The following is a 27,666-nucleotide window of genomic DNA, read 5'->3' as shown; positions in this document are numbered from 1 at the left end:
TCCCTCCTCTCTCCTCCCTTGGGGTAAGTGGAAAGGAGTCTCGCAGGGAGCCCGCAGTGGCCGACACCCAGGGATCTGGTAGCGACCGAGTTACAGACAGCTTGGGGGCTGCCGGGCCGAAGCAGGTGGGGACTGAGCCGTTCCCTGGTCCGGGGAGGGGAGTGCGGCCGCGGGTCCCTCCCCTCCGCCGGGAGGTGGCAGCGGCCGGCGCCAGGCCAGTGGGGGCGGGGTGGGGGCGGCGCGGAGGGCGCAGAGATCACCGCGGCGCCACTGGGGACGCCCAGGGCCCCGAGCGGTCCCCACGCGGGACCGCAAACGATGACAACAGGCAATCGCTCCAGGTCGAATAAAAAGGAGTCGCTTCCCCGCGCGCCGCCGCCCCCCGCTGCCTGCCCCGGGGGGGGGGGCCCCCCCGGCGGCCTCCAGTGGCCGCGGGCGCCGGCGTCCCCCGCCCCCGCCCCGCGCGCAAGTGCGAGGCTCACGCTCTGCCGCTCCCGGCTTCCGCGCAAAACTTCGAGCCGGGCCGCGTGAAGTTGTCGCTCCCCTTTCGGAGCGGGAAAGAGCTTGGGGAAGAGCCGGGCAGTGAGGACCGCGGTGGCTGGGCGCGCGCTTTTTTTTTTTTTTTTTCCTCTGTCGTCGATCCGGAGTTTTGGCTCCTCTCCTTTCCTCCTCCCCCTCGTAGCCGGCTTCTACCCCCGCCCCGTCTCTCCCCCACTGGTGTAAGCTGTTTGTTGGGGGGTGGCCGAAGGGGATGTCCTCTTTTCACCAGAGGCACAGCGTTCAGGGGAAACTTCAACACTGGAAGGCACGAGAATAAGTACCTAAATACGGACGCACGGATCCGCTGCTGGGGGAGACACTTGAATTTGGGATCCCGAGACGGTCCGGGCGGCAGGAGGTGAGTGCCTCTTCTTCTGACGCCCCCTCCCCCCCGCCCCGTTCCGGGGCCCGCGGGCTCCACGTTTCAGGGATCCCGCAAACTCTCTCCGGAAAGTGCGCTCAGCTCCTCCGGGGGCGTCAAGCGCTGGGGACAGTGGGCGCACTGCGAGGAGGTGTGTGGGGGCCGGGGTCTCTAAGGGCGCTTCGTTGCGGAATGCCCCCTGCCCAAGGGCCCGGGCCGCTCTGAGTGCCGCGATGTGTTCTGCCCTGGAGGACGCCCTGGCGCCCCGAAGGTCCCTGCCGAGCCTTTCTTTCCCCGCGGAGCCCTCGCGGAAGAGGCTGCACCGCTCCATACCTGCACTCCGTCCCCGCCTTGCAGAGGCGCGAGCCCCTGCGTCTCCCCTGCGTCCTTCTTGTGACATTTGTTACTTTGCCTTGACGCCCTAGATAAGTCAGACTAAAGGATGCTGACCCGGGTCCCATGGAGGGCCCCAGGCGCCTGGGGTTTTCACGGTGCTGGGTGCGTGTGTACGTTTAATGCTTTGTGTTCTCATCTTGAGGCACCAACCGGGCTGTTCAGCTGCGGCCGTCCCACTTTAAAAGTTATGTGGCGTGGGCCGAATGTCTCCTGCCTTTTGCCAGGGTCTGTGAAATGAGAGGCGCCTTTTCAGAGGACTCGCGTTCATTGGCCCGGGGCGCGGATGCCGTGGAGGAATGATAACTTCTCCAAACGGAGGGACCTGGCCGGGGCCGTGGGGAGCAGGTTTACTCGTTCCAAAGCCTGCGGTGTCTGGGCGGCTGCGGGACTTGAAACGGCTCGCTGCTTCAGCGTTGTTATGCGAGATTTGGAAGTAGATCGTGTGTGTGTGCTTGTTTTATTTTGCGCCGCACAGCAGCCAGAACTTTCGTTTAGTAGCACTTTCAAGATGTTTCTTTCTTTTGTAAACAGTGTTCGGAACAGCTTGGAGCCATTAGGGAATTTGCCGACCGAGTGCCGCGCCTGAGCGGTGGCGAAACCGGAGAGCGCAGCTTAATTTTTGTCATCCCTTTCCTAGTTGGGGCGGCACCGTCTCCACTCACCACCACCTCTTTCCCCTTCCTTTGAAAGCTAATGGGGTTTGTGTTTGAGGTGAGCGCGTGGGTGGGAGGCTGTCGTTTGGAGTCGGTCTTCTCTCCCCTCGCCGCCGGCGTCTGTGCCCTGCACTGCCCAGCGGGCAGAGTCATTCATGAATCCTAATCTGAGGGCAGTGGAGGAAGGTGCAGGTCCCTCAGACCTTTCTGCCAAGGTGCAGAATAGCGACGGGGCGTGTGTTTTGGTTTCAGAGCAGTTCCACGTGGAGCACCTCCGTGTGCGTGTGTGTTGTGTACTTGATCTGTGAGGAGGTAACAGGAGTCTTGTGTTCAAACCCAGTGGGCCGTTGGCCGTTAATTTGCTTTCCTGGCTGTCATTACAGACACTTCCAAAATCTGATACCTAAGAGAACCAACAGGTTAGGTTTCACATTAAGAGCTCATACTTAACAGTTTTCTTTCTCCCTTACCGGTTTTGGCTTGGCACCCTGGGATCAACGTAATTGATGGAGCGAAACATATCTTCTCGAATATGGCATTTTGTTCCTCTTCTCCTCTGCGGCCACTTTTTGCACCCTCGGGCGTGTCAGTTTCAGCGGGCGCTCCTTCTTCTGGACTTAGGTGGGAGTCTTAGGAGCATTTAAGCACCGCAGGCTCCCCTTCTACAGCTCCTGAAGTTTGATTTACACGTAGGTGACTGACAGTCTTGAAAGTTGAGGATGGTTTTTTTTTTTTTTTTGTCTGTTGAGTTGTTTTGGGTTTTATTTTAAAAACCTCCTCAGGACAGGGATGTAACCTTTCACGGGTAAAATTAGGTTTTAAGCAGAAACATTGCCCTCCCCCGCCCCAACTTTTTTTCTTTTTAAATATTTCTGGCCAGTTTATAGCTGAAGAAGCAAAAGCTAGGAAGGAGGTGGGGCCGGGAGAGAATCCTAAAACAAAATATTTGGTACATAGTAGGGTGTGGTATAACATTATCCCAAGAAATAGATAGCAGTAGTAAGAAGAGGGAAACTATTTTGTGTAGAGCTAGACTGCCAGAATCTGATCTTTATGGCAACAATACCAGATGCAGATACAACTACACTCACTTTTACTGTTATTATAAACCATAAAAATAGTTTGTTCTGCCTCATTAAAAGTTGTAAGCCATTCAGAGTTAAACCATTTTATTTTGAAATGGCTGTAGAAGACAGTTAAAACCCTTGACAGTTATAGCTTTGAAAGTAACATAATTAGATTGTCTGAAAACTGTTCCTTTTTTCCTGATTATTAAGGATATATCCTTGCCTTTCATAATAGGTAAAGGTCTAAAATCAATAGGTTTTCAAAAGCCAGTTTTCCTTTGCCAATTATCTGAAAATAGTATGCGTCAACCTAAGGCCACCGTAATTAGAGGTTGTTTCACGATTATAACTGAAATTAAAAGATTTACTTGATTATTCTTTTTTAATGAATAAGTAGTTTACTGATATTAGAGACTTAATTTCTTCTTTACAGAATGAAAAGTTTTTTTATATATTTAGAGAATATTTAAGTTTATGTTCAAGTTTAAAAATTTAAAAAAACCCTAAGATTTGTATAAAAAGAAATTTGTATAAAAATAATCATTACTCTTATTAAGAAGTACAGATGCTGCATTCTAGAGGATTTGTAGAAGCAGTTGAAAACAATTGTCTCTTCATGAAAGTTTCTTTTTTGAGGGTGGATCAGTAGGTTGCCATTTTGCTGTAATTTATTTTTTTCTTTCAAAAACCTCTTTGAATTAAACAGAAAAGAAAAATAAGACCTCCATTTCTGAGAGTTTTCTTTTTATTTATATTATGATTTGGGGTGTAAATAAATTTTACATAGCCACGGGAAATAAGGTGTCCCATTTCATGTTTTCAATCTCTGTTGCAAGCTCTAAATGACTGATGCCATGTCTAAAAATATATTTATGTGGCTTGGTATTTCATTTAAAAAATTTTATGCACTAAAATTAAATTATCCTGAAGTTTTAGAAAAGTAGAATGATAGAAAAACCATGACTACTGTTATGAAAAGTTAGGATGTTGGAAAGTTCACATTCTAACTCACAAATAATAAAATTATACTTATTTCACCCAGTGGAAACTCGCACTTTTTATACAGAATTCAAGAAGAGGGGAGATAATCCTTTTCAAGACTTAGTGAAATGTTAAGTAATTTAAGAGTGCAAGTATTTATTATATTTTTCATTATCTTTTTTCCCCTCTGTTAGGTAAATGCAGGAACACTGAACATTCAGTAAAAACAGGCCCCCCTTTGCAAGAAGTTTATTCACCATAGTTCTGTATTGCAGCTGCTGGTCATATTTCATGGAGCTGTTAAAGCACTTAAAACCTAAAATTAGGTACTGTCTCGTTGTAAATATTTCAGATCACTCATCTAAGAAACAAACAGAAGAGTGTGTTATCAAAAGTAGATGTTCTGAATCCCCTCACTGAAGAGCTGAACAAAACATCTATGAAACACCTTGTTATTTTTTCAGTGAGAATTAATCATGACAGTTTCTTTTTCAAGTAGATATTATTCTTACATATTCTAAACTCTTATAATGTGTCTCCCTGTAGAGTATCTTAAACTAATTGTATTCAGAAATACCGTTGGAGGATTTTATTACAACAGTTACTGGGTGAATGCAATCCACACCAGGAGGGATAGGATGACTTTCAGTGTACCTGCTCCTCTCATGAATTTTTCCCGGTGAACTAAGAAATGACATGCTCTTTCAGGCACTCGTTCTAGAGATGGGTGAGGTGCAGTGGTGTATTTCATTGCAGTTAGCATGAGACTGCATTTTGCAGTTAGATGAATTTTATCGTGGGAGACACTCAATATTAAGTTGTACATGGAGTGAACTTGGCTTCACTTAGTTTGAACTTGAGTGGAAGAAATAAACAAGAATCACATATTCCGAAGTAGTATAAGCAACTCTGATTGCTTTTAAGAGGTCCGAAGACTTTGTAAACATTACTGTCACCTAATATTGCTTGTGGCTCTGCACATTAGGATATGCCTTGGTGAAGTTTGTGATTCTTACCATGTCCCATCCAGGTTTCTACTAGGAGAGTGGTACTGAAAATAAATACCACTATCCTTACCCCCCTAGCTCCTTTTCTTTCTTCCAGAAGAAGCGATGAAACAGATGAATTTAAAAATAGAAACCATTTCGAGTTATCAAAACCACATTTACATGGTGGTTTAAAACAGTTACAGAGTGTGTACCTCTGAGTCTCACTGTAACCTTTTCTGTCATTGAAAGGTGCTAATTGATCTTAGGGCACTGACATAATAGTATAGTTTGATATTTGAAACCTTTCAGCATTGGTCTGGCCCTTTTCTCACCCTGAGATTTCGGTTCATGGCTGATGAAGAGTAATACCATGTTAAAATGTCAGGAATTCTAATTTTTTTCCCCCATGTAAAACATTTTAATAAAACAGCTGATATTGTTTAAGCTTTTATGTATGTACAGTAAGTAAATTTATTTTAATGTACTTCTGAGAGAGAAGGACCTATATTATCATGTTAAGCTTTTTTAAGTATTTTTTTCCACAGGTAGATTTTTTTTTTAATTGAAATTTTGAGGCAAAGTCTGATTACTGTGATCACATCTGAATAGGTTCAAAGTGAACTTGCATTAAAGCAATATAGAATAGCCATCTTGAAATTTCATATCTAAAGTATATGTTCTTAAGTATATGGAGACCTTAAAGTATATTTTAAAATAAAAATTGTCAGTTCAGTTTTTATACAGTTGTAATCTTTCTGTGTAAGTAATCAGTAATTACATCATCAATCATTATCATCATCCTCACATCACAACTGACATTTACTGAGGATTTATTTACTTTTTGCAAAACAGTTTAAATTATTTATGTGGATTAGCTAATTTTAATCTTCTCAACTGTGCCTTTTTTATTATTCCCATTTTACAGATGAGAATTATGCAGTAGAGTGGAGCCAGGATTTCAGCTCTGCCCCCCCGAACCCAGATCCCCTGTCCTTAAACGTTGCCCTAGGCAGTTGCTGCCACCTGTTACACATGAGTTCATTTTAGGTGGTACCCAAACATTTTATTTTTATATTATTAGTTGTATATTTATTTCTAAGGATATTAGGAAAATATGTAAAATTTCACATTAAACCTATAATTTCCTGGATAATGTTGTTTGAGGCAAAACCAAAAAAGGATTGAAGCAGAAGAAAATTTCAAAGCACCTATTTAAAGAACCATATTATGTAACAGTGAACAAGTGCTTGGCTAAAAGAGCCAAAATCATGAAGGCTGATGGCAAGTGACTACATTGGGAGAAACTGGTATTCTAGAATGCTCCCCAAATGTTGAGAACTTCTGTCCAGATCTTTTTAATATTTGACTTACATGTAGACTCTTCCTTTATTTTTCAAGCCTCATCCTTTAGTTAGATGTTATCCATTTTACAGTTTTTCTCTTGTTGCTTTAAGCCTGAATGCTGGTTATGAATCTCAGATCTACACGTTTCTGTTGAACCAACGGATGAGGACTGTGTAATGAATTTCTAGAGGCAAGTTTAAATGATAACGGGCTCACTTATATTTCGGAGACACTTTCAATTTACACGGGTATCAGACTTTGCGTTTTTAAGGTTTTTCTCTAGGTGAACATGCTTGTTCTGCTGTTAATAATCTGTTTTATAACTTGAATGTGTTTTCCAATGAAGCAGTGGTTTTCGTTTTGATTTACATGTTCAGCCACAGAACGCTTTGTTCAAGTGAAAGCTGACACTATGCCCACTAGAGAAATGTCCACTGCCTTGGTGAAGCAGGATGTGGGTGGGCTGTGAATCACTCATCAGCCCTGCCTCTGACCATTGGCCTCCCAACGTCTCTGTAAGGGTCATCCTGGCTGCAAAAAAATGAGTCTTCTGACGGAAGGGGTCAATTCAGAATACCTGCTGCTGTCTGTGAGTGTGTCATCCACTAAAAACCAAAACACAGGGTAACACATCGGCAAAAGTTGTGTCGGTTTACCCTAGTGTAACATGAATATTCTTATCAACTGACCTGCAACTTTCTTTCAGTTTAGTACTGAGAAAATAAAAAGTAGTCAAGATGTTTCCCACATAGAATTACAGGTCTGAATGAGGCACATAGAATTTGTTTCTACAAAGGTTTGACTAGAGCATCTTTTTTTCCTTTAAAGACTTTATGAAGACACATCAGCAGTGGCATAAATTGACTTGACCTTAGATTTTCACATAAATTATTGCTACCGTTTCTGTTATTCTTTCCTCCTTCCTTTTTAAAATGAAAGGGACATTTCTTATGAAATGCTATAGTTAAATCATAAAAATTTATGTTCATATACCATTAAGTTTAATTCTGCTCACAAAAGCAATAGCATTAAATTTGAAACTCTATCCTTAATCAAGTAGGTCTACCACATACCAGGAGGGCTTATTCTCTGCAAGGTCATATACACAATTCACAGGCCTTTGCATATACCCAGTGGAGGGATCTATTCATTACATTTCACCTCTGACTCTGAACTCCCTCATGTTAGAGGATTTGAAAAGACCTGAATGTTCCGACTAAGAGATTGAATATTTCTAACTTAATGTGTCCAGTATGTTGAAAGTGATGATGACTTGCAGAGTCCAGAGGTCTCTGAATTAGCTAATTCTTTTCACTTCAAATTTTATATGTTAATGCGAATGTGTATTCACATATGATTTTGACTCAAGTAATTCTAGCCAAATTTAATCACAAAGTGGGAAGTCACGTTCGAATTTTCCTTTTGCACGTTTTCAGTAATCTCAAATTGTGCTTCTAGTAGGTAACTTTGGAATGCAAACCTCAGTGAGTCGGTCAAGAACATCAGTACTACCGAAATTTTGTACGTGAACTTTAGGTATTAAGATGATGCTACTGTTTTGTTTTTCTTAGTCAACCCAAGAAGACTTCATTTAGGTCTTTTGTCTTCTCAGTTGTTGACTTTAGTTTTTAAAGGCTTCATTCATGAAAATACTAGCAAAGTTCTGGGCATATGATAAATGCTTATTAAATGCTTTTTACATTGTCTATGTTGCTGAAGAGATGCCAAAATTATAGTGAGATGAATAGATTTTTTTTTCTACTCTGGATAATTTTGAAGACTTTGGGACTTTTAGTCTATGATTATAATAAGTTCTACTTTTTCCTGGCATATACCATTCATAGGAATGGTTAGCCTGGTAAGTAACTATGGTACCCAAGGTCACAGGTTTAATCCTCAGATTACCATGTTAGCTGTAGGGGGACACTTGTCCTACACACGCTTGGTCATATTGTGTTTGTCGTTAAAAGTATAGTTATGGTATCTTGACTGTCTCTCTTTGGGGACCACTCTGGTCTATGCTGGATCTGTCTCCAAGAATCTCCTCTCATCCCGAGGCTGTTCAACCACATCTGTTCACAATTTTTATCAGGTCCCTTCTTGACTTAAAATTCTATAAAAAAAATTCCCTGTTGCCTATAGGACAGATTCTAAAATTCTTAGCAGGATCTACAAGGCCCTTGAAGCTGAGAACTTTGCTCAAGTTTCCCTTCTCACCTCTCACGAGCCACTCATAAGAAATCTCTTCTCCATCTGTATGGAAAAGTGCAGCCCTCAAATACACCCTGGTCATTTCCACTTCATGGCTTTGTGCATGTGGTTCTTTCTATCTGGAAGACATCTTGCCCCTCCCCCTGAAACTTCCTTTTCTGCTGCTTTTACAAGACTCAGGATGCAAAGTGCTACCTCCTCTGACCACCGGCAGAGGCTGAGTTGGATGTTTCTTTTCTCTTTGTTCCCAAAGCACCCAGTTTCCACCTTTGGTATAGCAGTTGCCACATTGAAATGTAATAGGTAACATGAGTTTAAATTCTGCACCAGACTGAGAATTTACTGAAGCTATTACCAGTATTTGCTATTCTGTAAATTGCTATTTCCAGTAGGTAGGGGACAGTAAATTCCTTTTGAGTGAGTGAGTGAAGGAAATGGAAATGAAGTCAGTGGTGGTGGCACTGGACACCCTCTGCCATAAGATTGGGAACAGTGGGAATAGCTGTGATCATTACAAGGCAGGATAGCCTTAAGAATGACCTCAGGGATTTTTGGTATTAATCCAGTAGAATTGCATCTCTGAATTCAGGCCCAACTTGTTTGTATGGGTGTAATGATGCAGAGATGTATTTATGACCATTGGGAAGTCAGTGCTAGTGGATAAGCTGAAGACCCTGAAAATCTTTGGAGAAATGGGTATTTCTTAGCACTTGAAATCTGAGGGACCCACTTCTTTTTATGGCATAGTGATTAAGTACAAAGAATATGGAGCTGGGCTCCTTGAGTTTGAAGCACAGCTCTGACACTAATGATCTGTAATGATGAGCATGTTAATTAAATTGGTTTTGCTTTGGTTTTCTCATGTGTAGTAGAACGTACTTGGAGTTCATATGCAAATTCAACAAGTAAATATATGTAAAGCATTTAGAATAGTGTCTGATATGAGTACTAGCTATTATGAATTTGATTGTGTTCCCTCCATTGGAGTATGCCAACTATTCCAGAGATATTTAGAGCTGAAAGTCCTTTTTGGGGTCATAGACTGGGGATCATACGTTGAGTCCCCAATGGTCCAAGTACAAATTTAATACCCAGGGGTGATCTTGGCAAATCTGAGACTCTATTTGGAGCCATAAGAAAAGACATTAGAAAACTTAGTTTCGGCCATTTACATTGCATGGCATTTCTTTTAACAAATACTTGCACATACAGTTATCTAGATTTTTAAAGGCTTTCATCTGTGTGGTTCCTCAACTATTCTAAGCCACCGTAAGAACATTCTGTAATGGTACTTTTGTTTTATAGCCAATATTTGTCTCCCCAGTTACTTTTTTCTTCAGCCTGAAGGCACCAATTATAAGAATTTGTATAATTTTCAACTGAGTGAGCTTGATGAGCTCAGTGTAAACTCTTTAAAAGATAACATTAAAGATTACTATGACTCTTACCTTTGCAGAGACAGTAGGAGGTCATTAGCATCTCCGTTTCTAGACTTGATCATTTGGTCCTTGGATTCAGATGTAATGACTATATGGCAAAGTGGGGCCGAGGGAGAAGGGGAAGTTAAAATATTAATTTTCAAGGTTCTGTTTTTTAACTGCTTACTTGAATTGCTGCCAGGTGCATCTGTATAAAAAATATGATGCTGCTACTGATGTTGTGCCTGCATCGCTCAGTTTATTTATTTATAAAACTTATTTGTTTATTTATTTAGTTTTTAACTTTTTATTTTATACTGGAGTATAGCTGATTAACAATGTTGTGATAGTTTCAGGTGCACAGCAAAGTGACTCAGCCATACATATGCATGTATCCATTCTCCCCCCAGACTCCCCTCCTATCCAGGCTGCCACATAACATTCGCTCAGTGTGTTTAGACCAGTGTTTTTCAAAGACTGATTGTTGACATTTTGAGCTGGATAGTTCCTTGTTAGAGGAGCGTGTGTGGCTGTCCTGTGCATTGTAGGGTGCTGTGTGGCATCCCTAGTCTCTACCCACTAGATCCCAGTAGCACCCTCCCCTGAGTATTAACAGTGTCGCCGGACATTGCCAGATGTCCTCTGGAAACAAAATTGCCCTCAGTTGAGGGCCCATAGTCAAAGTAGATCTTAAGATCACTTGATAAAATCAAAAGATTCCCAGGCATCTGCATGAGAGGACTGTTCTATTTTCAGTCTATCTTCTATATCTGTTCTATCTTCATACCTTCTTCCTAAGTTTAAACACAAAATCAAACAACTCTTATTAGTCTGTGTTCATAGATAAACTTTACATAGACTGACTATGGTCAGCATATAGCTTTACACAGATTGACTCTTGTCAGCATATTTTCCTTTTTGGGAAACAGAATATGAGTGGGGGCAGCAGAATACTTAGGAAAGTATGTAGGAAGTAGATATTTATTTGAATCACCTATATGTCTATTTTAGAAAAATTACCTTTACTGTTACTTGTTAGCAGATACTTTTGATTCATTTTTGATAATGACAATTACTCATCTTTTTCCATAAATATTCAGCAGTAAGGAACTTTTACTTGTTTTAGTCTGTAGTGTCAGAAAAAGTAAAGTATTATCTATAATCATAACTGCCTACGATGAAAAAACTTTATCAGTTAAATCATTTGTTTGTTTGTAACAAGAAAGTTTCAAATGAAATAAGTCTTAGCTTTCAGTTTGTACCACAGTTTCAGGATCTTGAGTTTAATAATATTGGTACAGTCTGAAGAAAGTAAAAATGAACATAAAAACTCCTTTGTTGATTTACCAAATCCAGACCTTATGTTCTAATTCTATAGGACATACACATTTTGTCTCTGAATTGATCTGCAGTTGACTGTAAGTAAATGTGATGTAGTCGGAGTACTACATCTGACATTTGCCTAGTTTAGATATATATGAAAGATGCTTCAAAATTTACTGAGCAGAAAAAAATGGGAACATATAATGTTAAAGTGAGAGGGGTTAACTTTGCCTACAGGAGTCTTGGGTTGGATGTGAAAATTATTTTGGAGTATGAAACAATATTATAAATATATGATTAGATATATTTAGACCTAAACAGTAGAGAAATTTTAAATCTCACTAGTAATTGTAAGGATACTTGAAATTCCACATATTGTATTGTCTAGTGGTTTTACTTTAATTGTATTAGGCAGGTAATCATGTTACGTGGAAGCAGTCAGACAGACCTAGGGATTTCACATCATTTACTAATTGATGCTCAAGGAAGCAGGGCAGAGGTACTTGAAAACAAACTCACTGTCTCTCTTTCTTTCTCTATTACCTCTCCTTTGATTTATGCTGTAATTTTTGAAATACATTCTTAAGAAGAAAAAGTGGCTGCAAATGTAGCATACTGTATGTGATCAAATGTATCAGTACTTCTGTTTTATAAGAAGAGAAGGACTCCTCACAGCTACTTGTTAGCAGAGAGATAAAGTGGGTGCTGAGCAACCCCATGACAGATGGGGGCCTTTCCAGGGGAGTTAGGTGGGGGTTACAGGCCAAGGGCTTAAATCATGAATTTTCAGACAGTGAAGGCGGGTTCTGCTCCATGCATTGACAGCAAGTCTGAAGAAGGCGTAGCAAACCTCAAGTCCATCCAGGCACTTTATGCCTGACATTGAACAGGAAGCCTGGTAGCCCTTTAGTCATTAGAGAATAGCCAATAAACCAGAAGTTCTGTTTTTCCAAATGAACACTTCTTGGGTTCATAAATCAGGGAACCCCCCCCAGAGAATTCAAGTCACATACCTACTTTCTCAGGTTTATTTCTTTGTACCGTGGATATGAATGTAAGACTTACCTATTTTTATGAATGCTCCATGGCATAAAATACAATTAGGCATTTCCTTTTTTCTCCCTGGGATATTCTCACCACCCTTGTCCTCCACTGCCCCAACTCCCTTAACCTCCTTGCCTCTTACTTTTTGCTGCCTACCTGGACAAAAAAAATCTACTCGTCTTTCAAGGCTTAGCTCAAATATCACCTCCTCTGGGAAGCCTTCCTGAGGCTCAGGCAGAATTAATTCTTTTCTCTCTGTAATACCATAGAGCCTTATGTGGGCTATTGGTATAAGAGCACATTGTGCTGGGGCTAATTTTATGTGAATCTGTCTTCTAGAGAGATTCTGAACTCACTGAGGGGCGAGACCATATCTTTCCTCCCCTGTAGCCCCAGTGCCTGGGGTAGTGATGGAAATTCACTAGCTACCCTATTGCCTGCACGTCTTCAAAGGACATACATCCAGAGCCAGACAACTACAAAGAATGGATCCTGTTTACATTTTGGAAACTGATTTCTTTTTTGCATATGGTCACTGAAGCTAGTTTATTGGTTCTATTGTATTCTAAATTACTTAAAGCTTCATTTGTACCAACGTATTACTGATATTCTAGCAGAAGAAAAGATAAGGCCAGCATGAACTGGTATTTTGAATAAACTGAAATTAAAAGGGCAGATTCTAGTGGAGACTTATGGTTTTCCTACTTCCAGTCTTCTCTAGAAACAAACTTCAGCCTGTTTGGTTGATTTCTGTGGAGATACATTTCATGTTATTTTGAAGAATTTTTAACCCTCAGAATTATGGATTTCATCTGAAAGGAAGTATGTTCTGTATTTGTTTATGTCAATGTTTCAAAATATGGGGACCAAAATTCCTAGAGGTATCCGTTAGAAGTATATGTGGTCATTTGGTGAGAGAAATTTGGTTGTTTTTTTCAGGCATAATTTAGGAAGAAAAATTTCTGTTTAGTTTCTAGTGGTTTGTTTTCAGGCATTTTTCCACAAAAAGATGAGCAAGACCCTTCAAAACCACCAACTTGCTATTTAGGGGGAGAAAAAAGCCTTCTGTGTCCAAAAATAACATTAAATTAAAATGATTGTTTCCAATAGTTTCAAAAATTGTGGTTTTATTTCCTCGTATGAGTCATTTCTGAATGCAGTATGTGATTGTACTAAATCGTGATGAAGCCTATTTGCTCTATGTTTTCGTAGGTCACGTTATTTATCAGAGAATCAGATCAGGAGAGGAATTTAGCCTAACTCTCCATTTTGCAGATGAATACTGGATTAGAGACGTTAAGTGATTTAGTCAAAAGGAAGCTAAAAAGAGAACCTTGTGCTGTAAGACACCCTAGTGATGCCACCTCTACAACTTGCTGCCTTTATTTTTCTTTGTTTGAATTCCACAAGGAGTTGCAAATACTGGAATCAGACTGCCTTTGTATGTATCCTTCCGGTCTGCCACTCATCAGCAGTGTAACCTTGGAGAAGTTATTTACTGACCTGCTTTAGCCATAGTTGCAGCATGTGTCAACAGGGAATAATAATAGTACTTGCCTCGTGGAATTGTTGTGAGGAATAATTGAGTTTATACCAGAAAGACACTGAAAATGCTCAATGTTTACGTATATTGAATTGATTTCTTTGAATAAATTGTTGAGCATATTTAATATTCAAAAAAGGGCTCTTCAAAAAAAATGCTGAAGCAAGATGTTTTTAATCAATCTTTTTTTTAAACAAAAGTCATCTATATCTTGTGTAACATATTGAAACAGATATTATAGGAGGTGCCTTTGAGGGGCTTGACTAGAAGAGGTAAGGAGAGAGGCTTCTGGAATGCTGATATAGCCCTTTATCTTGATCTGATTGATGGTGAGATGGGGGTGTAGATGTAATAAAAATTTATCGGCTGTCAACTTTTGATTTGCATATTTTACTGTGTGTATGTTATACTTGCCTAAAAAAATTTAAAATACAGATATAGTTATATAAAAGATGACCAAAAAGGATTTACTGTATGGCACAGGGAACTATATTCAATATCTTATAATAGACTACAGTGGGAAAGCATCTGAAAAATGCTATATATATATATATATATATATCTCCAAATCACTTTGCTGTGTACCCGAAACTAATACAATATTGTAAATCAGCTATACTTCAATAAAATTTTAAAAAATGACAGATATATTTAAAATAAGTTGATATCCCTCACTTCATCCATCTCTTCCACATCCCACAAATCAGGGCAAATTGTTGTACTTCAGCGTGCTTCCTTTCAGACATTTTTTCCTATACATGCGTAAATGTAAGAATTTTCTGGGGATGTAATTTATTTTTATTTTACATTTTAGGCCAAAATGGATCATCAGTTGTCTTAAAGCTTGCTTTTGATTGGCTGTATTTTGGGTATTTTTTCATATCATTACATATAGTTTGGGGTACTTCTGTTTAATGTATGAATATGTTTTATACTTTAACTGTTCCCTTCCTGGTATATATTTAGGTTGCTTGCGGGTGTTTACTATTACAAAGACTGCTGCAATCATGATTTTTATGTATCTTTTTAGATATCTGACCCAAATTCCTGTCGGTAAAACTCTAGATGTAGGAATAATAGACGAAAGAGTGTGTGCAGCTTGCATAAATGGTGCCAAAATACTTTTCAAAAAGGTGGTAACACCTTGTGTCCCTGTGATGATGCTTGCATTTTTCTCATAAAAGCCAAGGGCAAAATTTTATGCTAAGTTGACACTGTAATTATTTGTGGTCTGGTTAATAATGAGACTCACACACTAATTGGAAGAGTTCACTGATAAGAGCAAATAATTCTGTTAACCACATATATAACAAATCTACGTTATATGTAGTTAATATCTCATTTAAGAATGGTTACTACTCCGTTACATGAATGATTATTATATATATTCATAGTTCTTAAACCACTTGGTAGGAAGAAAAAAACTCAGTGTATATAATATTCATGACATGTTTTTACTTAGCACCATAAAATATTTATAAGAATTGTTAAGAGAAACACTGATATTGTTGAGAATTTTGTGAGGAATTGTATGTTATTATTCTGTTAAGAGCCAACTATGTGCCAGGTACAGTTCTAAGCACCTTACATATATTACTATAGCTTTTAAACATGTAGATGAAAGGCATAGACATTGTATTACTATAAATGAGATCACTCCATTTTGAATGTTATTAAATATTACCAAAATACCAACTGTATCTTATCAGTGTTCTGATTTGTAAATTTGGGAAATGTCATAATCTGTTTAATGTGAACATTAAAGTGAAAGCATCAAAATCCAGAGAATTGCTACTCAAGTCCTGGCTAAAGTATCATGACACATAAAGTTTAAAATGAAGTATGTTAATCAGTTGGCTTTACTGTTAGAGTCTTATATGTAGAAAAGTCTGTCTCCAGAATATTCAGTTCTTATAGTTTCTGGTTAATTAAGATTCTGGCTAACCTTTAATGGTTATCTAGTGCCTTAAAAGAGTAATCCAACTCAAAATAGCTAACTTATTCCTCCAGCATTGGGTAAATATAGCTATCAATTTTTGTGAGTTTTTTCTTCCTGCAGAATTTCCTGTTATTCTAAGGGATTCAATAGGACTTAGGCACATAAAACTGAAAATTATATTACTATGGGGAAACTGCTCTGTGCCTTTGAGAAGGAACTCTCTTGCTAACTTAAGTACTATATGTGTGTAGAATAGCTAACATTTTCCTCCCAAGAAATTTCATGTATGCAGTTAAAACACTCTTAAATTGATTAAGCATTTGTTATATATTTCCAGAAGCACTCAAGAGTACTTTTATGGTTATAAGAGTAGAGTGCATTAGAATGCCAGAAACCAACGAATACGCTAGAGGCCTTCAAAACCATGCCCAGCATTCCTGACTTTACCATATAAACACGCGGGACAGTCTGGAAAAATAAAACAACTCCCCTTCTCCCAAACGTAGGTAAGCTTACGATGATAACACTTCAACTGGCTTGAATATTAATTTGATACCTTTTCTGTTAGAAATCATTTTTATTACTTAGAAAACAGAATGGAGAAGTAATAAATATGACTGGTATTTGTTTCTCAAGTCAAGTATTATTTTACATCAGATTTGACCAGTTACCTTTATACTTTTTGGAAAGTGGATTATACAGCTACCACAGTATTTTGCCTGTTAATCTGGGAAGCTAAAAAGCCTTTTATAAATGTTGAATCAAAACTCTCACTGCTGTGAGGGAATTAAATTTCAAGGCATATACTCCTTTTATAGGGTGAGAAGCTGAAGTATGGAGAAACTACAAGGTTTTCCCAAAGCCATACACTGAATCATGGCAGACGTGGAAATCTACGATTCTGTTTGCCTGATTCAGTCTGAAACTTCATGAAATTAAAGTTTTCTATTTCCTGACATGTGCCTTAGGAGTGTTTCCTTATTTACTTATTTGTTCATTCATTCATACGTTATACAGGGAACCATGTTTTTGCAAGATACAGTCTTGATGTAGGGACTATAAATAATATTGTGCATTTATAGATCTTGGATATTTTATTTAAAGAAACTCACTATATTTTTCTTTTTCATGACTATGAAAAAAAAATTAAGGCATTAAAACCTAAGTTGGATTGTCTATATTCAGGCCACAGCAGTGTCTATGAGAAGCATCTGATGCTTCTTCAGGGCTAATATAGTTTGTTCAAGCGTTTGAACAAGAGCTTGGTGGAAGCTCCAGGTAGCTCTGGAGCAGGGTAATGACCAGGAGAAACCACAACAGCCATCAAAAGTACAGAAAGACCAGCGTCCACATCTTTATAACCGGTGTCTTTATATTTGGTTTAATCAGGAGGGGGCTGATTATTCTGCTCCTCTCTCATCTTCCTGAGTTTCAAGTCTCATATTTTAAATTCCTATTCATTGTGATCTTTTTCATACTCATTTAACCAGTATTTTCCCGAGCTTTCTTCACCCGCTTCATTTTTTTTTGTCTTCTCCACCCTTTGTCATATTAAAAAAGCAAATAGTATTTCTCTGGGTCAGACCTCACTTCTCCCTGATGGAACAGCTGGTGCCACAGGTAGCTTCAAATCAGCAAAGTATTGCATCTTCCCCCTGCACAGCACCCTATAACAGAGAATCCAAAGGACAGAGGGATGCCATCTGTCCTTCATCTTTTCTCCAGAGAGTTCACTTAACACATTTTTGATTGGTTTGTTTTCTTGTCCTTTTCTTGCAGCCCTGAGACTTAGGACTCAGACTTGGCTCTAGCTTTATGGCTCACCAGCTCTTCCCGTGGAAGAGTTCTTTCCCAAGACAGTCCTGAGGCCCAAGGGCACTTGGAGCCATGGGAACCAAACCCGTAGATTCTACAAACAGGCTCAGGTATGGCCAAGTCCTAGGCAAACCAACCTTCCTGCAGTTTAAACATTAGTCTTTCTTTTTCTTCTTTAATTTTTCCAGAGAATAATTCAGTCTTAAACAAACCAGCAAACAAATAAAACCCCTAGGGCCTTTCTCAAAGGAGCATTCTTACAGCTTTGAAAATTTATTGTTATTAATTTCCATTTCAGCTAGTTTGATTTCCTTTCCATTTTTTGTCTGGGTATGAATGTAATATTTGTTATACATTAATGCTGATCTGTATTGATTTAATGTCAATTTATAATTTAAAATAATGATGTACTGTGACCTACTTCATATCTACCTTCTGTTCAATGCATTTCCTATGCAGATATGCTTTTGTGGCTGACTGAATTGCTCCCTAATTCCCGTTGGGAAACAAAGAGTTTTTTAATTAAAGATGCAGTCTTATTAACTAGGGGTGCTTAACTTGAGGAAAAAAAGATTTAGGGGTGACATGAATGATAGCACTCTCTTAATATCTAATAGCCTGCTATACATATGAAAGCGGGATTCAGTTTCTGCTTTGTGGTTCTGGTGGGCAGACCAGAGTAGAAGTTCTGAAAGGTAGATTTTTTTAAACTAATAAGGAAGAATTGATAGAAGGAAAGAGAAGTAGATGGTTCTATTCAGTGGAGCTAAGAAGCTTTAAGTATTGTACCTAAAAACTCATATGATCAGTCTATTAAACCCTACTTACTTGTATACTCCTCATATCCCAAGACAAAGAAATAAGCTGCTATGGATTTCATTCATATTCTCTCTTTCTTTCTTTCTAAGTTTGCCCTTAAATTCAAAACATTGCAGGGAAGCAAAACATGGAATTGAAGAGCAACACCAAATATATTTGAGATATTATTTTATGAATTCTTTCAGCTTTAGCCTTTAGGAAATTCTTTGGATTTCTAGAAGCTATAATGGCAGATTTTGTAAATGTGATCCTACTCTTAATGCAGTTACAAAGTCAGTGGATGCTTTTATACTGCAATGCTATAGGGAAATTTATTGAGAGAAAAGAAGGTATTCAAACTTTCTTGGATGCCTCAATTAAAAAATCTAGATGAATAAAATTCTCCTTAGGTGTCCCAAATTTTAGGAAGGCAAATAGCATTATATTTAATTAAATTCTTAACTATTATTTACTATAGACACAATTCAAGCATGTAACTTGTCTTTCAGTAAGTCAAAGTTACTGCTATATTTTATATCTCTCATGTTTACTTTGTTATACATTGGATAGTCTACCCTTAAAATAAAAAAAAATAGGACTTTCAGGTGTCACACCTTCATTCCTGAGAAATTGGTGATATATAAGATTTGAGAGGAAAAGATATGTTTGTGTTGCTGCTGTTGTTTTTGTTTTCATTAATTTCCTCTGTGGGGATGGATACTTCCTGAGTTTTTTCTTCTACTTCACAAATTGTTTCCTTAGCTGAATCTAATCTGCTGTTTAATTCATTCATTTCTGTTTTGAAATTTCAATGGATATATTTTTAAAAACACTTTTATGGTTCTTTTCCAAATTTGTGTATTTACTTCTTGTAATTTGGGGTTCTTTCTATTTTGTTTCTATTTCTTCTGTCTCTTTAATTGTTTTAAGCATACTTATTATGTGATACTGTTCAGACTGTCATTAATCTCAAATTTTTGGATTCCAGTCCCCCTGTTGTTGCATCTGTTGTCTCTGTGGTGTTTGTTTCCTGATGTAGCTTATCACTTTTGATGAATTTTTCTCTCAGAATCCTTTGTGGCCTATGGACCAATTTTTCATTTGCTCCCCTGCAGTCTAGGGATTTCAAACCTCCGGATCAGTCTTGATTTTAATATTTTGGCTTGAGGTTTCCATGGTAGGAACGTAATAACTATTTAGAATTTACATTTGTGCAAGGCTGAGGTATTGATTTGTCTCAAATAATTATTTCTTTTATTCTCTCCCAAAGGCTCTATCCCATGACAAGCTTCTTTGCAATTATATCACATTTGACATTCTTTTTTTGTGTTTTAAAGATATCAAAATACAGTAACAACAGATTGTATTTATTCACTAATATTTAGCACTTTACTCCTGCTTTTGCCAATTCTTAGGATGCTAAGAACTTCTTAGCATCCTATTCACTCTGAATGTCCATTCCTCTCTTGCTTTCTTTTCTGGAAATGTGTGCCCTTCTCTTTCACATGCTCATCGATAATTCTGTTATTGGAAGCATCAATCTCTCAGTGCTAAAGAAACCACTCACAATTTTGATGCTACGTAGAATGGCAAACTCAAAAGGGGTGAAGGCTAATCGCTTGATCAAAATATCAAAAATCAAATAATTGTTCATTTTTACAAATTAATGTGAGTTCAGAGAATTTGTTAAAGACTGGTGACTTTGGCTACTAACTACCTATATGTAGATAGTTCATGCAGTTTCTGAAAATAACTGATTAGTATAATATTCTTAATTGAACAGAGTTAAAAATCATTTTCACAGAAATTGCATAGGTACAATTCCACAGTATGGCAAAAACTTAAAATATTTTGATTCATTATATGAAGAATGAATAAAAAAGCAGAAATTTTCTTCCACTGTCACAAGTAAATGGCTTACATTTTTAAAATACATGATTTTATTTAATCTTCACAAAATTTAATGCAGTTATTATTATTGTCTCTATTTTATGGATGAAGAGAATGATATTTGGAGGTATTGATGAACTATCCCAAGGCCATACAGTTATCCAGTAGTAAAGCAAGGACTCACGTATAGACTTGTTTTAGTCCAAAAGTCTTTACTAGGAATCACTAAATGTATATTTCATCCAGCAAGCCAGTTTTTAGATTTCTAGGGTTTCAAGAGTTGAATACTAAACTTAGTAGATGTATTCTTCAATTCTTTTAAATTTGCAACACATTTTTCTCCAGAAGTGTGTAAAGGCAGCAGATGTGTGTTCGGTAATGCATGTGGTCCTATATTCTTCATCAGAAAGTGTTCCTAGATATGGAAGAGAGGTTTATGGCTGAGAAAAAATCAGACTGTTTATAAAGAAGGGCTCAGGTGTTTTTTTCTGCCAGGCTACAGGAGAGCCAGTTAGATGAACTATTAACAGTGAATACAGAAAGAGTCAGTGTGAAGTGTAGTTTGGGAGGAACAACAGGGGCAACACGCGAAAAGGAAAGTAGGTTTACAGAGTCGGTCTGAGTTTGTAGGTGTAACAAAAGTTGCCCGAGCTCAGGATTCTTTTAGATGTTTCTCTGAGACCAGCTGGTTACAACTGCGTCTATGTTTTCTAAGTTGACTAGTCAACCATCAACAGTTAGCAGACACAAACAAAATAGAAAACCTTGGCTGGCCCTTATTGTCAAAAACCAAGTGATGCTAATTTATAATTCCAGGAAGATTACTGCTATCAAATACACCTATCACTAAGGACCCAGATGATTATCATGAAATTCAGCTTGTTATAATTTTTTAGCATGAGAAATTAACCACATTATTTTTAAACATTTTGTGTTAAATGGACCATTTTGCAAAGTCCATGCCCTATCTTTGTAAACAGTTCAAAAATAGCTCAGCATCTACTTTGTAGCTTGGCTTCATTTAAGGCGATTGAAGTCAGGCATTACTGTTCACCCAGATCTGTTTCTTGGACACCTTTGCTGTTTTCCTTTTGTATAAGCAGGGACAAGAGTCATGTGCATGGTCACAGAATGCCCATCTTACCTCTCTGAACAGATGGCCATAGAATTGGAGCTAGGTGTTCTTTGTGCTGTTGGCTTCCCTCTCTGGCATGCTGCCTGAGCAGTTGAAACCAGCCAGTGCCTGACCCAGCTTTACAGACCCATTAATGAAATTTGTAGGGAAATGATGGGATCTTGGTGCAGAGGATGTGAAAGCAATGCCCTTATTGACAGTTGATCCCAGCTATAATATCTCAAGAATGTAATGGGAATATAAGTTGTTAGACTTCTTATACAATTGCAGTTTTCTGTGAGACAATATGCATAGTAAAGGAGAGAATTTAATTGAAGATTATGAGGATCGCTCATGGAATCCAAGGAAGAATTGAACAACGAACCAGCAGGAAGAGCAAGAGAGACAGTGAGGCTTCAGGAGTAACAGGATCCAGGGACTTCAATTCTGCCAGGACTTTCTTGCCGTCTCCCGCTTTTGATTCTCTTTCTGGGTCAGCTCCTCTCTGTCTCTCCCTAGCAGATCAGCTTTTTACTCATGGCAGTAAAGAGCTCCCAAGTTCTATGTCCTAGAGATTTTACCACTGAAGGAGGACTAGCCTGGTACTTTCCCAGGCCCACATCCCAAGCCATTGGAAAAGATTGTGACGAGTCGTTAGACTGAGGTAATTTGGTGTCACTCGGAAAGCCCTGGGGGACCTAGTGTGTTATAAGCTGAATATGGGTCAGTGTAATAGGCGTATATATAACCCCATGCAAGCAAGCCTTAATTTGGTACACAAATGTTTTTGAAAATTAACTTGCAGTTTGATAATCTGCAAGTCAAACAGTAGGTTAGCTGTTCTGAATGATGGAATACGATGGAGTGACACCTCCCTTGGCCCAGGAAACTCTGCACGTGTAATAAATGCTCCACAGCTCCCACCTGGGTTAAAAGGGGGCTGTGTCAGAGGTTACGGATGGGACTGTCCACACACCTCTGTCCCCATTGCAGAGTCTGCACAGGGGCTAGAACAAGAGTTTGGATGGCCTGCAATCTTTACATCTTTCCCTAGGAATAGACTAGACATTTGGAACATGGGTGGGGGGAATGTAGTCTCTTTCCCCCTTCTTTTTTCTTTTTTTTTTTTGCGGTACGTGGGCCTCCCACTGCTGTGGCCTCTCCCGCTGCGGAGCACAGGCTCCGGACGCGCAGGCCCAGCGGCCATGGCTCACGGGCCCAGCCGCTCCGCTGCATGTGGGATCCTCCCGGACCGGGGCAAGAACCCGTGTCCCCTGCATCGGCAGGCGGACTCTCAACCACTGCGCCACCAGGGAAGCCCCTCCCCCTTCTTTTTTCTTTGCACAGCGGCAAGAAGCAAACATAGCCTCTACTGCGTAAGCACCCTCACAGGAGACTCCCGGTGGAATTCCCAGTCTTGGGCTGCAGCGCAGTGTGATGGTAGCGAAGAGTGAGGGGATGGTGAGGACAGTGGAATAAGGCCTCGACCACAGGGAGAAGGAAGGTGGAGGTCTTCCTCAGAACTCCCACTTTGGTCCATGGCCCCAGGGAGCAAAAGCATCTGACTTCTGATTACTTGTTATGGGGCATTTTGGCAGAGAGATGTACTGCCATAGCTGCAGGTAGGACCAATGAAAGGATTTCTGGTTTATCCCAAGGAAAGGGTACACCTCTGAATTGTTTTAAGAGAGTAAAATCATATCTTTATTTTAAAACTATCACTCTGACTGCACTGTGAAAAAATGAGGTTCAGGGAACAAAACTAGAGGACCCTTCGGAGGCTGCTTCTCCAGTCCAGGGGTGACGAGGGTTTGAACTACTATGGTAGCAGTAAGGAGAGAAACATGGAGAGATTTGAGTGAACTCTATGAGGTAGTAATAGGTCATTTATTGAATGTGGAGAGTAGCGGTCAAGGAGTGGATGACAAAGCCCAGGTGTTCAGCTTTAAAGACCAGTGGACGGCCTTGCCACATGTGTACGTAATCAGAGGTGTAGTTTTTGGTTGTACAGCTTCTTCATCCCATGCCAGCCCTGGAACAGAGAGCACCACCCACTCCACCTTCAGGTTTGCGTTTATTCAGCCAGGGTAAAGCATGCCTGGACAATCGAATTTTTACTGATGGTTTGCTTAGAAAGACACAGGATTAGGGTTCTATCACACGGACTCCCCAAACTCCTCCGACTTCAGCATCTTCTCTTTCTTGAAGGCACAGGGTCCTTTGCTGTCTCTACCACCTGGATCCAGCCTAAGTACTTCCTGCCATTTCTGAGAATTGTTTTTAACATTTTTGATGTGTAAATCTCATTAACTATTTAAATTGAAGAATTGTTGATTTTTTTATTCTGATATTCTAAGAGACACCTCATGCCTAGAGCAGAGTTCAAGCAAAGGATATGACCAATTTTCTGTGTATTGAAAACCTAACTTCAGAAGAAATCATCTAACACGGAATGGGTGAGGTCGCTATTATTCCTGTTTGAAATTCACCTTTTCTGGGGGAATGGCTTTGAAGTAGAGCGGAGGAACTAGATTATTGCCTCATAAAACGGCATGAGGTTACTGTTATACCTTAATTTTATATCTTTATTAAGAGGTAATACTTCTCTTACTTGATTCAAAGAGGGTTCTTGTCTTTTTCTCATATACTTGTGAAAACTAAATGTTAAAGGATTTAGCAGAACAACCATTGCTAAATTATGATGTAAAATAATACTGTGTCTGCAGTTAGCCCAGTAGTTTTACTTGGTTCAATAATATAAAACCACCAGGCTCATAATATTTTAGTACTTTAGTGTGTTTGGCAAAGAAAGAAATTCATGTTACAGTTAAACTAAGTGACAATTAATCTCAATTTTACGGAATTATAAAGCGAAGTATTATGTTATAACATGGAACATTGATGCAAATAGCTCCCCAACTGGAACATTAAATAGATTCTGAACCAGTGGTTAACAGAAAAAGGCTAGTTTTTGCTTAATTCTCTTATGCTTGAACATCTTTCTTGAAGTCTTAATTTTTAATTTCACTTGAAATTTCACCAGTGCCCTGAGATGGTGGCCCTTCTGGAAGAGGATCCCTTCTTTCCTAATGATCAGTATCCTTAATTTACTTCCTGTGTATTCTTTCTGGAAATATTACATTTAAACCTTGATCACATCTTAATAATCATTTTAGTGTGATAACTGTACATGTGTTGTGGGTTGAATTGTGTCCCCCGAAAGATATGTTTAAGTTCTAACCCTCTTCCCTGTGAATGTGACCTTATTTGGAAATAGGGTCTTTGCAGATGTAATGGAGTTAAGATGAGGTTTTACTAGACTAGAGTGGGTGCTAATCCAGTGACTGGTGTACCTGTAAGAGTCAGGAAATTTGGATACAGAGACGCACACACAGAAGAAGGCCCTGTGAAGAGATAGGCGGGGACAATATTGTGTGACAATGGAGGCAGGATTGGAGGGACACATCTACAAGCCAGGGGATGCCAAGGATTGTTAGCAAACACCAGAAAATATGAAGAGACAAAGAATGATTCTTTTCTAGAGCCTCCAGAGAGGGCGTGGACCTGCAGCGTGTTAATTTAGGACTTCTTGCTGTCAAAACTATGACAGAATAAAATTCTGTTGTTTAAGCCACCCAGTCTATAGTACTTTTATTACAGCAACCTTAGGAAACTAAAATAGCATGCTATGTTGTAAGTAAATAATAGGTTACATTGGTATTAATAGTCATGTTATTGTACGTATATTTTATTGCTAGGTCAGGCGAATAGGAAAATACCTGGTGGACTAATCTCAACATTAGATTTTCTGAAAAATTACAAGACTCTACCTGAAAAACACAGGACAGGTCAACATTTTTCTTAAAATAGCCACATATTTGAGACAGGATTTTCAAAAGTTAAATTACATGGCTGTTTACACTTTTTGTTCACATCATCAAGTACATTATGTATGATTTCATCCACCATTAATTTTGTCATTCATTCAATTAATATTGTTAACCCCCTAATGCTTGCCAGGCACTGAGCGAGGTGCTGTAGATGACACTAGTAAATAGGATGAAGAATACCTGCCCTAAAGAGATTACGCTGACTTTGAAATTTATTCCATAGGGAAAGCCACAGAGGTCACTTGGAGAAAGTGTCTACTACTTAGAAAATTCACTTTCATTGTTTGCTGTGCTTTTAACTGATCTTGTAAAATCATTTTAGCATCATTTGGTTTTACTTACTCTGTGCTCCTGTATTATGGTGTAAAAAAATAAATTTTTATTTATTACACAGAAAATAAAATCAACAATAATCAAAGAATGTGAAGCCAAAGATATAATTCTTTATCAAATTATTTTTATTTTTAATGTTTCTTTTTAATGAATATCCAAACACAAGCTTAGTTGTACATTACTGTTAGCATAGCTAAAATTTTGTGTTCTGATTTTTTTCACTTAATATATAATCAGTAATTTTTTGCTTTCCCATGTCATTTTTTTTTTTTTTTTTTTTGGTGGTACGCGGGCCTCTCACTGCCGTGGCCTCTCCCGCTGCGGAGCCAGGCTCCGGACGCGCAGGCTCAGCGGCCATGGCTCACGGGCCCAGCCGCTCCGCGGCATGTGGGATCTTCCCGGACCGGGGCAAACCCGTGTCCCCTGCATCGGCAGGCGGACTCTCAACCACTGCGCCACCAGGGAAGCCCTTTCCATGTCATTTTTATAATTATACTTTCGATCCTTTAATTATATTATATTAAACTTACTGACCATAATTTGCTTAATCAATGCTCTACAAAGATGAGGCTGCTTCTAGTTTGTATTATGAATAACACTGTAGTGAATACCTTGTGACTTTTGGAGTGGAATAGTTTACTCCTTAGGAAAGTTATTGAGTAAAAAATGTAAGCATATTTTAAAATGCAGTGACAGACTGCTTTCTAAAAATATTAGAAAACTTGACATCATCAGTGGCAGTTGAATGAGGACAGCTTTTTCACTGTATCCTTTCCAACACTGGGTGTTAGTAATATTTAAAATGGTTTAGTTATTGAAGATGTATACAGGAATCCAAAATGTATGCTTGTTGCTTAAGTTTACATATTTTGGCAACTGTGAAAGTGAACACTTTTCTAAATGTTTATTTATTATTTACATTTAAAATAATGATCTGTATTTTCACATCCTTGCTTAAGTACCTTAAAAGGTTCTTTAACTTTTCCTTACCAATTTCTTTGTTCTCAGGGTCACAAAGTTTATAATATTTATTGAAGATATTTTTCATAATCTGTTGTGTCCTTTCACTTTTGGGTCTGTTTTTCTCTATTCAGAAATACAAATACAAATTTTTTGTTTTGTTTTACACAGCTGAATATAGTGTCCCTTCCCTTTGTTCTATGGTACAGTGTTTTTACCATTCATCTTACCCATCTACTAGAATGAAAAGGAACATCAGATTCTCCCCTTCAGGAGAGTATTTGGCTAATTTGTTATCCAGGTAGTGAGGAGAAAATGGTGTGATGGGTCATCCATCACAAGGAGGTGATCCATCAAGATTCCCTCCTGGAGGAGAGAGGAAGGGCTCATGATGCTGGTAGGTGTTGAGTCTTAGCAGGTCAGCATCAATTAGACTGGTGGCCATACATCCTAAGGTGTGCACCATATCCAAGGTGAGGCTGAGCCGGGGAGGTCCTGGTCACCAGGGGAGGGGACAGTGTGCAGGGCCAAGGATCAGGAGGTCTGCGAGGATAGGAGGAGCAAGCAAGAGATCAGCAGGAAGCAGGAACAGAGAGAGAGACCCAGATGTGATATGAGGGTCCATAAGGAGGAGAAGGGGGAGAATGGGAGAAGCAAGATGGAGGTGTGAGGTAAAAGGAAAAGAGTTGGCCTTTTTCCAGTCACTGTTTCTCAGGTCCACCTCCAACCCAAAGAATGACATCTTTAAATCTAGAACTTCTTGCCTACCTATCGTCCTGAATTCAGATGTATACTGCAACACCTCAGTGTGCCTTAATATCTGCACTTCCCCCTTCCCATCTTAAGTGCACTTTAAAATTGTGCTTTTCTTTAAAATGACACTTTTCTGGTTTTGCAGTATTCTCAATCAGTATCTTACTGAGACTATCACATTACATGTTACCATTACCATTTTATGACTTTTAAAAATTAAAATTAGAAAAAATTTGAGAAAATCAGAAAAAAATTAGAAAAAACTGTTTGATCTGTGTCTCTGTGTTTGTGTATGCATAAAACA

The 27,666-nt window shown here is 39.0% G+C and overlaps 1 protein-coding gene across 9 annotated transcripts in view; it reads left to right on the top strand.

Moving 5' to 3' along the window:
* The window catches only part of EYA4 (EYA transcriptional coactivator and phosphatase 4), a 298,986-nt gene that overhangs the window by 37,411 nt on the left and 233,909 nt on the right, over nt 1-27,666 (top strand). For 3 of the 9 annotated variants that reach the window (XM_049695620.1, XM_049695615.1, XM_049695612.1), the window contains exon 1: nt 300-898. The exons of 1 other annotated variant lie outside the window; for it this stretch is intronic. The gene's annotated coding sequence lies outside the window, so the exon portion shown is untranslated. Of the gene's footprint in view, nt 1-297; nt 899-27,666 lie in introns of those variants that run through there. 5 more of the 9 variants (XM_049695616.1, XM_049695617.1, XM_049695619.1 and 2 more) reach the window with 3 other exon arrangements.

Source organism: Orcinus orca, chromosome 12 (genome assembly GCF_937001465.1).
Source record: "Orcinus orca chromosome 12, mOrcOrc1.1, whole genome shotgun sequence".
Taxonomy (NCBI): domain Eukaryota; kingdom Metazoa; phylum Chordata; class Mammalia; order Artiodactyla; family Delphinidae; genus Orcinus; species Orcinus orca.
The sequence above is the reverse complement of the archived record's forward strand: the minus strand, read 5'-3'. Positions and strand labels throughout refer to the sequence as shown.